Genomic DNA, 14,276 nt, shown 5'->3' on the forward strand with positions numbered 1-14,276 from the left:
AAGACTCTCTAATCAGCAGAAAATAAACAAGAGGAAACAGTTTGTGGCTTAATTGAGTTTTAATTTATAGCTACAGTGCCACACCAAATGCACATCAGAGGTTTATTGACGAAGTTTCCCTTCTAAAGAATCCTTTACAAATCCACGGCTTCTTTGATGCTCTTGAATTTCGCTGCTTTTAGGATCGTCAGTGTGTTCCTAATTTATATTTGCTACAAAAGTCTTGATTCAACATTATTTCTTATTGTATATTTAATTTTGAAATTATGATAGAAGACCCCAACTGTGTATATATTTGCGTGTGTGTGTGAGAGAGAGAGAAAGAGGCTCTTTCCTGAATAGAAATAGTTCTCCAATCTGCAACTCCATCATTAGTCTGGTAAAGATGGAAGGAGCTGTTTGATTGCCAGTCTTCATCTAATGAACATCCAGTGTGGTGGAGTCAAGCCTCCTTGTGTCAAAGCTCAACTGGAACATTCCCTTTGCTCCTTTGTTTCCTCTGTCACCAATGTTCAGTTCTTTTCTGGAAACCCAAAGTCTTTTCTCAAAATTTCACGGATCAGAACTTCCTCTTCTTGAATGAAACCGACCTCTAGAACAGTTAGCCTGAAAGTCCCTTCACTTTGGCGCCGTTCACAAACATTATTCTTCCCTCATCTAACACTGGGGTCTGGATCATCATTTGATTTGGCTGCAAAATGAGTCTTTTTTAAGAGTTTCACTCAACTCCTCAACAGTTTCGCTCCGTAACAGATGCGTAGCGTAAAGAGCTGTGAAAACGCCTGGCTCTCCTCTGAACTGCCGGATCTCGTTTGGAAACATTCAGCCTGGACAAAGACGCAGATGACAGGTTCTACCTCAGACTGATTTGTTTTTATACGACTGAAACAAGCCAAATAAAGAAAGCCAAATCAGAATATTGCTTGTCTGTCACGTCTGAAATCTAAATTACCCCAAGAAGTTTTGGGAGGCTATTATTTAGGACAAATTCAAGATCCTGAATTGTTTCAACAACCATGTTTAATTCTACTTTTTCCGGGAAACCTTGTTCTGACACTCCAAAATACACTAGTCCAGTTTTTTTGTCTTCTTTTTTAAAATCTTTTTCTGTTTACTCTCATGACCATCAAAAACAATCCTACATCAGTTTGTCTGTTTCTTCGTCGGTTGTGGCAGACGGACGCCCGCCAGGTTCTGCTCACGGTTTCTCCCTGTTAAACGAGTTTACTTTACTTTACGAGTCTTAAACTTGAGTCCTCTAATCCTGAACGTTACGAGATGCAACTGTCAAGTAAGCCTCTAAACGTAATCACGCCAGCCACTGAAACCCACTGAAGTGTCATTAACTCCACTCGCTCTTCCAGAGTTTTGGTCGTCCACACTCGGTTTGCAACTCGAGGCCTGCAAACAGTCAACCATTCAAACTTTTACCTTCGTTTCTCGGAGCGTTTCATGCTTTTGACTCAGACACATAACTGAGCATGACACTGGTTCCTGCAGTGGAAACAACAGGGGTTTGAAAAAAAGAAAAAAAAACGGCCCAGAAAACGACACTGCCTCCTGGAAAAAGCTGCAGCAGTGGAGGGGCACCTATAATTTTCTTGATTACTGTTTCAACCTTAGAGCACAAAGCTCTTCTTTTTCTTCTGTTAATGGACGGAACAGCCCCATGGTTTATATTTAACAAGTTTATCACGATGTTTACCCAAGAAGTGTTGATCTGAATTAAACATAACGTAATACATGACTTCATGAAGGATGCCGGTCCATTTTTTTTTTTAAAGAAACGGGGATAAGAGCAGGGCGAAAACACAGCGGTTACGTTCCACTGTGCTGACACTTTCTTTAAAAAAAAACTCACCATTTCCTAAACTTTCCACAGCTTTCATCAGTCCAGTTTTTTTTTTTTTTTTTTACAGTGAACGTATGTGAAATGACAGGGCTGAAGAAAGAGTACCTATGTTCAGTTTTAAATGAGTAGGTGATTGCTTTCCCTCCGTGTCGTGTGATTAGATTTGTCTGCTTCTACCTTCAGGGTTGTTATTTTTGTCTTGCAGCCAGTATGTAAAAGCCGTGGCTTTAAACAAGGCGCACGCGGTGATACACACCGTCTCTGTTTCACACACAATCTCGCAGCAGCTCGCAGCCGTGGACGGACGCCAGTATTTCATCCACACTACAGTATTACTCACGCAGAACGCACACGCAGCAGCACGCATATGGCAAAGCAATCAGTGACTCTAAGCTGCAGACACAAAGATTTGTTGTAATAACTGCTCTTTTTGTTGAGCATGATAAAAGGTTTATAGTAATGAAATGTATTAATGTTTCAGACTGGAGCTTTTAAAGTTGTGAAATACACCCAGAGCACAGCAGCAACTAGGAATTATACGCCTGAAACCAGAAAAAAAAGGACTTTGACAAACAGTTCTGCAGAAAATAATTACAGAGTGCTGCTGCTGTTCTAATTATTAGAATTGACAAAATCAGATAAATTGCATTTAATTTCACTGACAATGATGCTAAAGAGAACCCAGGAAGGATAAAAGAGGCTGTCACTATAGTTAATTTACAGACAAAAAAACAAATATTTGACATCCTGTACATCTCAAAAATAAGATCAGTTTCTAAAAGCAGCAGATTTACTTTTGTGTAAATAAAAGCAGAGTTATAAGCTGATTTCAAATGTGTTCTTTTTCTTATCTTGACGTGTGTTAGCATGTCCTTTAACATGTTTTAAGGCCAATGTAGACAAAGCAACAAGCATCAGATTTCTTCTATTTTAGCCTTTTTATTCACATTTTCATGTTTTGGATCATGAAACAAAGTTTAACATCAGTGAAAGACGATGAAAGCAACATAAAAATTCAGATTATAGTTGACCAAAGCCTAAGTTTTACCAACCGTTCTTAAATTCGGGGCTGAAAGTTTGATGGCAGGGGGTTTGGCTGCGTCATGTGTCGGTATTTTGCTGCAGGAGGGACTAGTGTGTTTTACAAAGCAGACGGCATTATGAGAAAGGAACAACAGGACAAATATGTTAAGACATCAGAAAAACGTGGCAGCTAATGCTAATAAGTGGTGTAAAGTGGCTTGGGTACAAAGTCAGTGTTTTGGAGTGAGCATCAAAAATCTTTGATTTCTTAGAAACGTTTAGTCAGAGCTGAGGAAGGAGACCCACAAATATGCTTCAGCAAAGCAAACGACTGTGAGAAGCTTGTGGAAGGAAACCCCAGTATGTTTGACCAAAATCATATGAAAAAAAAAAAAAACAAATTCTAACAAAAACTAAGCTTCTGAATTTGAAGGAATTGTTAAAATATCGCTTAAAAGTAAATATAAAACCAATCATTTTGGTCTAACGGACCTAAATCACATTTAATATCGGACAGAAGATAATATAATGCTATACTCCATACAGCATATGTAAATATGCAGGTTTTAACAATATGTCTGGTTATGTTTACCGCTGTAGACATAAAATGGCTCTTTTGTGTTGTGTCATAAATTAGCAGAAAGTCGTGACGAGCATCTGGGCATTTCTAGATATGCTTTTAGATAAATTTTATGAAGCACATGATGGATGCGGGATACTAAAGCAACGCAATGTAAAAAGTTTCCCTCGGTAGTTTTCTCCCTTTCAAAAGCCATCGGTAATCTGTGACAGATTTTCAAAGCAAAGCAACTTTTGTAGCTACTCCACTGGTTTGCATGAAAAATCTGCAAGGCAGAAGAAGAGATAATCCATCTGAGCACTTTTTACGTCGGAATCATTCATTTTAGCTCGGCAGCCAGTCGACGGCACTTTCGTCACAGCGTGCCAACTTGTTTTTGAGGTACAGTTTGTTTCCAGTCATTTTAGCTGTCACTGCATTGACTTTCCCACTCCTACCCCCATGCAGAAGTAATGCATTACGAGTACACATCATCCCTCCTTTGTTATCTGCTGTCGTCGACTTAGTGGTCTCAGAGGAGAAGGAAAATTCTACCCTGAGGTCTCGCTCACCACCACGAACTCTTAATCTGCCAACTTGCAGCGCATTCCAGCTCTTAGTTTATGACGAAATGTCACCGTTTACTCTCTTCTTCGTGACCTGTCCTCCGTTCCTTCCGCACATTTTTTTATTCTCACAGTGTCTTTAGCCAATCCCATTAGATCACAGGTAAACTCGTTCTAATTTGGCAGCTGCTGGAGGCAAGTTTTAATGTGAGATGTAGACAGGGGAACATCAATGCAAAATAAATAAAACGTCAACATATCACAAACACACACTAGCTGTGTTCAACATTAAAATAAACTGTTATTCAACTGCATCTAAGTCTTTGTATTAGGATAGAGTTACCTTCCTGGAAGGCTATACAAATTTAAAAAAGTGAAAGTAATGGCACAGAAAAACTCTCTCTTCTACGGTCTCCGTCCCACAGAAGAAGAAAGCATGATGCTGCTTATGAAACATGATGCTGGCATATTTGTCGCACAGGTGGACAGCTATATCTACTAAAATAAAGTTAAACCCAATAAAATGTGTCTCTGTAGTGTGAAAAAACTTGAAAATGTTCAGGTGGCACCAAGATTTTTTAAGTTCTTGTAAGAATCAGTCGGTTTTGGTGCTGATCAATAGCTGGAGCTGGACAATAAATCCATTCTTAAAATAGTTGCTCTGTGTTTTATTTATTCATTTATTTATTTTTGCTTTATTTATCTAAGCCGATGCACACTTTACATGGATTTTTCTATTTCTTTCTTTCATCATTTTAATTTAAATTTTTCATATTTTCAAATCTTTTTAAGTCTTGAGAAAATCTTAAAAAAAAAAAAATAAAAGGTGGGATTACACGTCAGCTACTCATTACCGAGGTGAATAAAATTAACTGCAATAAAAATTTAAAAAACAGTACAGTCTCGTTCCCATGGTGCTTGCACGCTAGTTTTGAATAAAATTCACTGGACATAGTTCAAAATTCCCCGACAGAACATTGCAACTTAACAACATAATTAATGCTATTCTTCTCACTTGTCAGTGGTTTTAATGCTAGCTAACATCCAGTTCTCGCTCCTGCTGGGATATTTATGGAAACACTTTTGACGTGGTAAAATTCGACAGATTTTAGCCCCCACAAATCAACTCCTGTGTCTGCTGGAGGCAAGTTTCTTGCGTGTCAGCCGCAGACATCGCTGCTTGATTCAAGGGGCGATGCTTGGAAATTAGTATGGAAATAAACCTGCCATCATATTGAGAATAATCACTCCGACTTGAAACCTTAACCACAGGTTTCCCTCAGGACACTTCCTGCTCTCGTCGTCTTCTTTTTTTTTTTTTTTTTTTTAGTTTCTGCTTAGATGTTAGAGATGTTGTGTGATGATTTTATTACCATAACACTGCGCGGCACGGATTGGGCCCAGGCGCTCAAGCAAGCAAACGCACGGACACACGTTTTATTCATGTAAAACTAGAGCAGCAGTTATGTAAAACATGTGGTTTAAATGCTGCAGAGGCCTTCATGTATTACAACCAGAAACAGCACTTGTGGGGCGGCGCACCACATCCACATGTGTGCGCAACATACATAAATATAAACACGTATTCTCTCACAATGCCTCTCAGTCTTTCTCCTGAATCATTCAGAAGAGGGAATAACGGCAGGTTTGTGCGTCTCGTCGGAATATTGAATTTAATATTCCTGTTGTGGAGGCGAGCAGGCCGGATGCATGTGAGGGTGAGACAGACAGACAGATTGGGAAATGTTACTCATGTAATCATCGCTTCACCAAAAAAAAAAAAAAAAAACACTCCAGTGCCTTTTTTTTGTCAAGTGTGCTTACCACATGTTGCTAAAAAAGGTCACTTTTTATTGAGAGATTTGCGGTAAAACCTAGCAGTTTCCCTTTGAAATAAATTTGTTTTAAAATGCTGCCATTGTGCCAGGGTCTGATGAATCACCGCGCTCACGTAGACAACCGGACCAAAACAGAAACAACGAGCATCCACAGACTCGCTAGTGTTATTTGTTAGGCAGACTGTGTTAAGGTTCTTCTCTTTCTTTCTTTTTTCCCCTTCAGAAAGTCAGATCCTCATCAACAGACCTGCAGATTTTCTGTAGAACCAAAGAGCATTTTTACATTTTTTATTTTATTTTATTTTATTTTTTTTTTTAGGGACAATACACATTAACTGACATTTCTGTAAATGCGATAAAAGGCTATTTTTCATTTCTCCACCCTGGGCAATTCTCATTTTGTCCCATTCAAAGCAAACGAAGGTCACACAAACAAGGTTAAAATGACTTAGATACATAAATTGTGTCACTAAAAACAAAACAAGGAAATTACAGCACATATAAAGTATAAGAAGTAATTTAAACTAAATCAGTCCTTTATGTTGTTATTCAAAATGTTGACAGATCTGATGTGTTATGAATCAATTCTTTAATTGTTTTTTTTTTTTAAACAAATGTATATGGAAGAAAATGGCCAAACAATCTAGGTTAAATTTAGTATTCATATCATTTCAAAAGGGAAGGCTTTATAAAGGTCTAAAATAGTTATTTTTGTGTTTCTGAAGTCTAAACGCACATCTGTTTTAATCCAGATTAACCCATATAAAAACAACTGAAGGTGTTTTCTGCTGTTATGATACTGTAGCAGTTCTGGTCAGAAATTCTGATTTTGGCTGAAAACCTCAAAATTTTCTTTAACAAAAACAAACCTTACTTTGTCTTAGAAATCAAGAAAGTCTCTTAGTGCCAGAATGTGGCCTGGAAAACTCAAATTATAAATGAGTAAATACGCCCTCAGTTTGTCACAACTAAATGAGGTGAGGGTTGACGTCCAAATCAGATCTACTGCTCACCGGGGAGCTTTCAGGATTTCAATACTTCATGTCGCTGACCACAAAGCCTGATGTGCAGGGAGTAGCAAGGGAAATCAAGTCAGGTCAATGCCTAACGGAGAAACGATTCTGACATTTGGCCTCAACGATGCATCATCCTTCAGCTGATTGTTGACATTTTATGTGTGAAACCAACACAGAGTAATTTGTAATTGTGAATCGAAGGGAAAATAATTACAAAAATAAAGAGTAAAATCAGTTTACATTTATGTTCTGACTACCATTTTCGTCAAAACATGGGGATGAAACGTGGCGTGACTTTTCTTTTCTTTTTTTTCTTTTTTTTTAGAAATCTGGGAAAACTGGAAGTTGGATGGAGCTGAATACCAGGGAGAATGAGGTGGATTTTCATTTCCTAGCAGTGCAGCTCCCTAAAAGTATATACATCCTCAGTTACAATCGAATGGCCTAGATCAAACACATGCATGTAATAAATGGCCAAACGAGGATCCAGACCAAACCTTAACTCAATTTGCGGCAAAAGAATAGATTTTCCCAGGCGTCTTTAATCCAATCTGACTGAGCTCGAGTTATTTTGCAAAGAAAGTTAACAAAAATATCAGTGCAAAGTTGGTAGAGACATATTCCAAAAGACATGCAGCTTCAAAGGCAGAAGGTGGTTGTAAAAAAAAAAAGTATAAAGGGCAGAATTAATGTCTTAACATAACTTTCAGATTTTCATTCCAAAAAAAGAAACATTGTTAAAGCATGTAAAATCCATCTACTTGATTATCATGCCAGTAAAACTTCTGCATAATATAGCACTGCATTGATTCATCAGACAAAATCCCCAAAAGTTGCTTGAAAGTTGTTAGTTCAGGGCAATAAATGCTGATGCAAGACACTTTAAGAGTACCAGAGAATCTGTGGTGGATTAGCACACCAAACTGGATTAAATCTCAACTCTCAATACGCACTCCTTGCTGAGTCAGGGAAGGTGTGATTCCTACCTTTAGCCAGCGATCAACAAACAAGCAGTGTCCACAGCAATTGCAAAAAATTTCAGCAATTTATCACAACTAAGTCTGTGTACCGTGGGAGAAAAAAACGAAACGAAACAAAAAAACGATGCAGCCTGCAATTATTTTTAAATATGTCCCTGTCCTGGAATTACACAATTTACGGTGGGATTAAGTTGGAAAGCACCAACTACTGTGTGCCAAGTTTTCAGCTAATGGCTGTTCATGGATCTCCTTATTGGGACAGAAATTGTACTTTGCTTCTACTTGTTTTAAATTGTTGTGCGTTTAGCTAACAGACTACCTGTAACAAAGTAAAAGGGGTTAAAAAATTATCCTCATTCTGAAAATGGATTGTTCTGGGCTAAAAAATGAGTGGAAAAAGCTGCCAGAGAAGGAAAGGAGACAGACATTAAGAAAAAAGTAAAGAATGAGAAAAGAAGGAATCACTCAAGACGTTTTAGGTCAGTATGACAGAGAAGCTTCATGTAGCACCTCTAAAACTTTAGCTATGATGAGATTCAACAAAGCAGCAGCTGAAGATTTAATGGAAAATTCATCTGCAAAGATGATTGACTGCTTGACATTAGTTTTTTTTCCTCTGATGTTCTCACTCTGACAAATTTCATATATATTCACCTCAATTGTGTTAAGCTATCAAAACTGTTTGTTTATATGCACAGCCTGAGCGCGGCTGCTTGTCAGTCAGGGCCACACCACCAACCGCAGCGGCGGGCTGACGGACGACACACACCATCAGTTCCTGATGGAGGAAAGAAACTCCAGCAATTTTCCAACAACTCACTTACAATGATTTAACACGTACCAACACTGGTCAGTTCTTAGAGTCACAAATTGACATATGTATGTTAATTTGAATTGGTATCTTTTTCAAGACACTGACGAAGCACAGCTAATATTTTCTGCTTTTTTTTTCTTTGTATTTGAAATTTTATTCTCATTTTGCAGTCAATTCGATTGATTTGTGTCTGGATTTTTTTTTTTTTTTTGCTAATGTACACAAAAAAAACACTAATGTAAAATTTTAAAGGCAAATTCTCCTAGACAAGAGTCACGATTATTAGAAAAATCATCATTAGAAAGTAATAAGACCCCCCATTGATGCTTTTAGTGGTGCTACTGCATAGATTATGAGCGTCATTCTAAACCCCAGATGTTTCAAAGACCATTGAAAGATGGAGCAGATGTTCTCACTTTTTTTTTTTTAAAGTAGGGATAACACGTTTTTTGTGCCCTGCAGCTTTTTTACTCCATTATTATCCAACTCGTTTTATTTAAGGGAACAACTTCTCAAACTGAATGCACAAGTAAAAGCAGCTCAGCTGTTATTGCATCAGCAGGAGGAAACTTTCTCACCTCTCGTCTCACCTGCTCTTCTCTGACTCGGATAAAAGAAAAATCTTCAAATAACTGCATGAGCACCGAGGTGAGGCTTTTTGAGAACAACCAGCAGCCACATGTGCACAGAACTGAGCTGCACACGACCGGCTTTGGTCGTTACTATCAAATATTGCAAACGCAAAATCAATCAATTTAAATCTGCTTCTCTTTTAACAGAAACATATTGAATTGCACTGATATTTTAGGGATTAATGTCTATTAAATACGTGAATATTTATCTTTAAATCTCTTCCCCCATGAAATCCGAGGACTCGTCTTGAGGAGAAACTGCTTTAAAGTCAGAGTACTTTGCACTCAAAGACAAAAACGTTTCCATAGCAACATCATAACCGGATAGGAAGCTTTGACTGTGAACCTATAAAAATACAGAAGCATTTGTCATTTTCCTCTCCAACACCATTCCCGGAACAGCAACCATCAGGCTGCCAGCCCACTTTCCAATGTGAAGCGCGCCATTGCAGCGCTTTCTATTTATCTGCTTTTACATGCTTTTCACTGTTTATCTTCATTCCATCTGGCAGCGTGGCTCAGGACGTATCCAAAGCTCTTAGCCTTGTTGATTCTGAAACAAATAAGTTGTTTTGAGGTGAGACGGCCCATCGTCTCTCCGCTTATTCTGTTTATTTCATCCTTACCTCATTCTCCCGAGGAACATTTGATGGCCAGGAAACAGTTTTCGGTGCGGCGAGCCATGGCCTGTTGTTTGCTGATGATGATGATTTAGACACTGAAGCCTGAGCTGCTGCTGTGCACATCGAGCAAGAACAGCTGGGGGGGGGAGAGCGTTTCTGAAATCGGATGAAAATGAGATTTTTTTTTTTATCTAGCAACACGTTTACATACAGGAAGATTTAGAAATTGCAGAGTTTAACCAATTTCTGTTGGCGTTTCTGCACCCTTGTTTAGTTGATAAGACTTCTGTTTGCTTTATTATTCTTAGTTCTTAACACAGGAATTTTAATTTGAGTATCTTGCCGTCTTGTGACGACAAGTAAATAAATGAATTAGTTTTATGGTAACATTATCCGACTATCTCGGGGAAAACTACATTTGTTTTTATTGAACAAGACAATTACGGCCTGGTTTACTTGATCACGTCTGATTAAAGTTTTAATGACTGCTGGAGAGAATCTATAATTGAACAGCAGGGCTGAACACGAGTGTTTAGTTGAGTAGATTAAAATATTTTCTGATTGTAGATAGCAGAGGTGGTAGAAAAGTCTAACTCCTCTACTTCAACCAACAACTGTTCAAATTAAATATACTGACAGCATAACAGCTGGAGACATCGACTCCAATCAGTTGTTACAGTTAACACTTATTTTGCACGACGTCCGAGCAGCAAAGTTGAAATACTGAAACATTTTTGGTTTTCTCTTTCATTTGCTTGAGGTAAATAGCAGTGTTGCATGGCTTTCTGGGAAAGTTTCCATTTTCCTAGACTTAGCTTTTTTCCGTGGTCTTTGGCTTCCTTACGAAGCTGGGCTATTCCAGCTATTCCTACCCACCACAACACACATTTAATCAAACAGGAAAGATTAAAAGGAACAAATATTTACAGTTCTGATGATGAGTGCCAGTGCAAGATGAGGATTGTGATGGAGAAGAGGATGATGGTGGCTCAAGAGGAGAAACCAGCCTGTACAGAAACTCAGGAGACAATAAATGTGACGAGGAGAGAAAAAAAATAATAATAACGGGACTTGAGATTCTGCTGAAGGTCGCTGCTCTGAAAAAGAACACGGTAGCTCAGAATAGACGTCGTCGTGATTTTGCAGCTTTGCTGAAGGCTGCCCACATGAAACCGGCTTTTCTGGTGAAGACCGTTGCTTCCACGAAGATGAAGGCATCCCTGAGGGGCTGCTCGGATGGAGACGATGAAGATGAAGGCAGAGGCTGCCGAGGGTTGAATCGGGACCGTGGCTGTGTGTGGGTACTGGATCCCAAGCACAGAGGCTGACCCACAATGACTGAAGAGACGGCTACGGTCTGACCCTTGGAGAGGGAAGGTGATGCATCAACCCAAGCAACTCCTACTGTGACAACATTTTTGATGTTTTATGTGCATTTCTACAAGTTGCATGACATAATGAAACACAAGCCACGCGTTGATCACAAGAACTCTTGATTAAAAGCCAAAATTTGTTTGGAAAAATTTACAGTGTCACCGAAACGCACACTCTAGTCTCTCACAAGCTGATTTTCTTTGAATTATGCCTCTATTACCGCAGCACATGCACATAGTCAAACGCAATCTCCGAGGAAAACACAGACAGACTACCTTATTGCCAAAGATATATGTCACCAATGCAGACAGCATTGATTAGTACAGCATAGCAGTAATAAACAGCTTCCTGTCAAGTGTATATTATTTTGCTGTGGGTGTGTGTGGCGTGCAAAGAACATCAGTGCTTTGATAAGTTTAAATAGATCGTGCAGCCAACCTTGCATTTGCATTTGTGTGTGTGTGTGTGTGTGTGTATCCTTCATGTCCTTTGTTCACCTCTTCCTATAACTATAAATACTATCTGCAACTGACTCCTTCTGTCACACACACACACACACACACACACACACACACACACACACACACACACACACACACACAGAACCATAACCATAATTTGTGTCTAACTGCATCACCCTGTCCAAGGTACGAGGCTATTTATACATGTGTTCTTCGACCATGTGAAATAAACTGCATCAACTCAAAACCCCAGCAACCGCGGCTGCATAATAGATTATGAGTGTGTCGTTATGTGTGCGTTATTGCCGGTGTGGTACATAAAGCAGGTTTCTGCAGGTTGCAGGGCTGAAGTGCACATCTGCAGGGAGCCTGAAAGCTCACCTAGAGAACGAGGTCGGAGGTCGTTAAAATGTCCGCAGGCATTTGCAACATCTGGGATCGCATAACGGAGAAGCCCACCATACTGTAGCCTTCAGTGCCCATACCCAGAGTCCAGTATCAGGTGCAAGCAAATCGTTGCTGATAGGGCTACACTGCTTCTGTTTACCAAGAGAAAATCTTTAATTTGTGATGTAAATTGGCTCTGCTTGCACGCCTCTGTTACAGTTTTCATACGATCACATGGAAAAACTCGCTGGCCTATGTTTCACATGTGACAGCAAAAGAGCATTGGTGAAAATAATTTAGAGAAAAATATGTCCTGTAAACAAAATACATCAATGTGTTTTTGAATGTAAAAAAAAAAAAATCTGAAAAGTGAAACTTGCAATGAAATCCACATATTTTATCGTATGTTTTTCATATTACTGCCTGACATGGTTTTCATGTATAATTTCCATGTGTAATTACTTTGCATGGTTTGAATTTTTTAATTCATTCCCTTTAATCCACATGTGTCAAACTCAAGGTCCGTGGGCCACGTGTGGCCCGCCATGTCAGTTTATGTGAACCCCCCAGCATTTTATAGGCCCATGATTGATTTAAAATAGGTTTTGAGCACGAATTGACTACAAACTACATCTCCCATAATGCATTCCGATTGTTACCAGCCAACATTACGGCTTCTCGCCACTAGAGAGCAGCAGAGTCACCTCAAGCTGCTTATTGATTTTACCAGCGAATAAAACTGAGACATCGACAAGCTAACATCAAAACGTCCAAGAAAAGAAAAATCAATTTACAAGTAAGACTGTGAATGAAGATGTGTGTGAGCTGGTGTCAGGGCGGCAGGTGGCGCTAGACGTTATCTTGACCGACAACATTAAAAAAAATCAGTCATGTACTATTTTTATCCATGAAATTACAATCATATTAACATCGGCTATTTAGCCGCATTTTATGCGGTTTAGTTAATATTCACTGTGAATCCAGATCCCATCACAAATTAAGCAGATAAATGTATCTACATTTTTCTCGTAGTGACAAAAACCACTGACTGAGGCCCCAATAACTTTTAATAAATTAAATTGAGCGACTTCACTTAAATTAGTGTCACTGTCCTCCAGAGCGCCGCTCTCCTGGGCGTTCTGGACTCTGTAGAACCATTTGTCTCTGCTAATGACATCTATACATTTTTTGTATCCCAGGCTTAGTTTATGGACTGTTGATTTTATTTTTGAAACCTTATTTATTGTAGTGTTGACTTTATTTTTGAACCATTTTTAATTGTAAAGTATTGATTTTATTTTTGAACCATTTTTAATTGTAAAGTGTTGATTTTATTTTTGAACCCTTATTTATTTTGAAGTGTTGATTTTATTTTTGAACCCTTATTTATTTTGAAGTGTTGATTGTCTGAAAGACCTTACACATGAATTGCCCCATACGGGGTTTGAACCAACAACCTCAGCATTACCAGCACCGTGCTCCAACCTGCTGAGCTAACTCACCTACCTTACAAACTGTTGAGTTTCCATGGATTTAAGAAGAAGTTACATGATCTTACCACAATGAAGATTTGATAAGGGTGCTTATATTCTAATGTTTTTCAAAACAACATACATAATATTTTATTTTCCAGAGATTTTGTATTTTGAAGTGTTGATATTATTTTTGAACCATTTTTAATTTTCAAGTGTTGATTGTATTTCAGAGATATTTTTTATTTTAATCTGTTAATTTTATTTTTTAACCATTTTTTATTTGTAAGTATTGATTTGATTTTATAGCCATTTAGCCAAGTCTCTGTAGAACCATTTGTCTCTGCTAATGACATTTTCAATACATTTTTTGACCCCAGGCTTAGTTTATGGACTGTAATGTGAAATTAGGCACAAGTATAAGTCTGACAGTTTGTTCACCAAGTTACTGTGCTCTCTGAGAGGATCTGTGGTATAAGTATTTGACATTGTTCCATGCCCATCCTTGACATTAGTCTCTAACAAAATGTGGATCATCTACCTGGAACACTGCAAAGAGCCTGAGTTTCTGTAGTGTAGTGGTTATCATGTTTGCTTTACATGCAAAAGGTCTCTGGTTTGAAACCAGACAGAAACAGATTTTGCATGTTCTATTCATCACAGGTGTTTACTGAAGGTC

Source organism: Poecilia mexicana, unplaced genomic scaffold, assembly GCF_051168715.1.
Source record: "Poecilia mexicana isolate PSO_F unplaced genomic scaffold, ASM5116871v1 scaffold_11, whole genome shotgun sequence".
Taxonomy (NCBI): domain Eukaryota; kingdom Metazoa; phylum Chordata; class Actinopteri; order Cyprinodontiformes; family Poeciliidae; genus Poecilia; species Poecilia mexicana.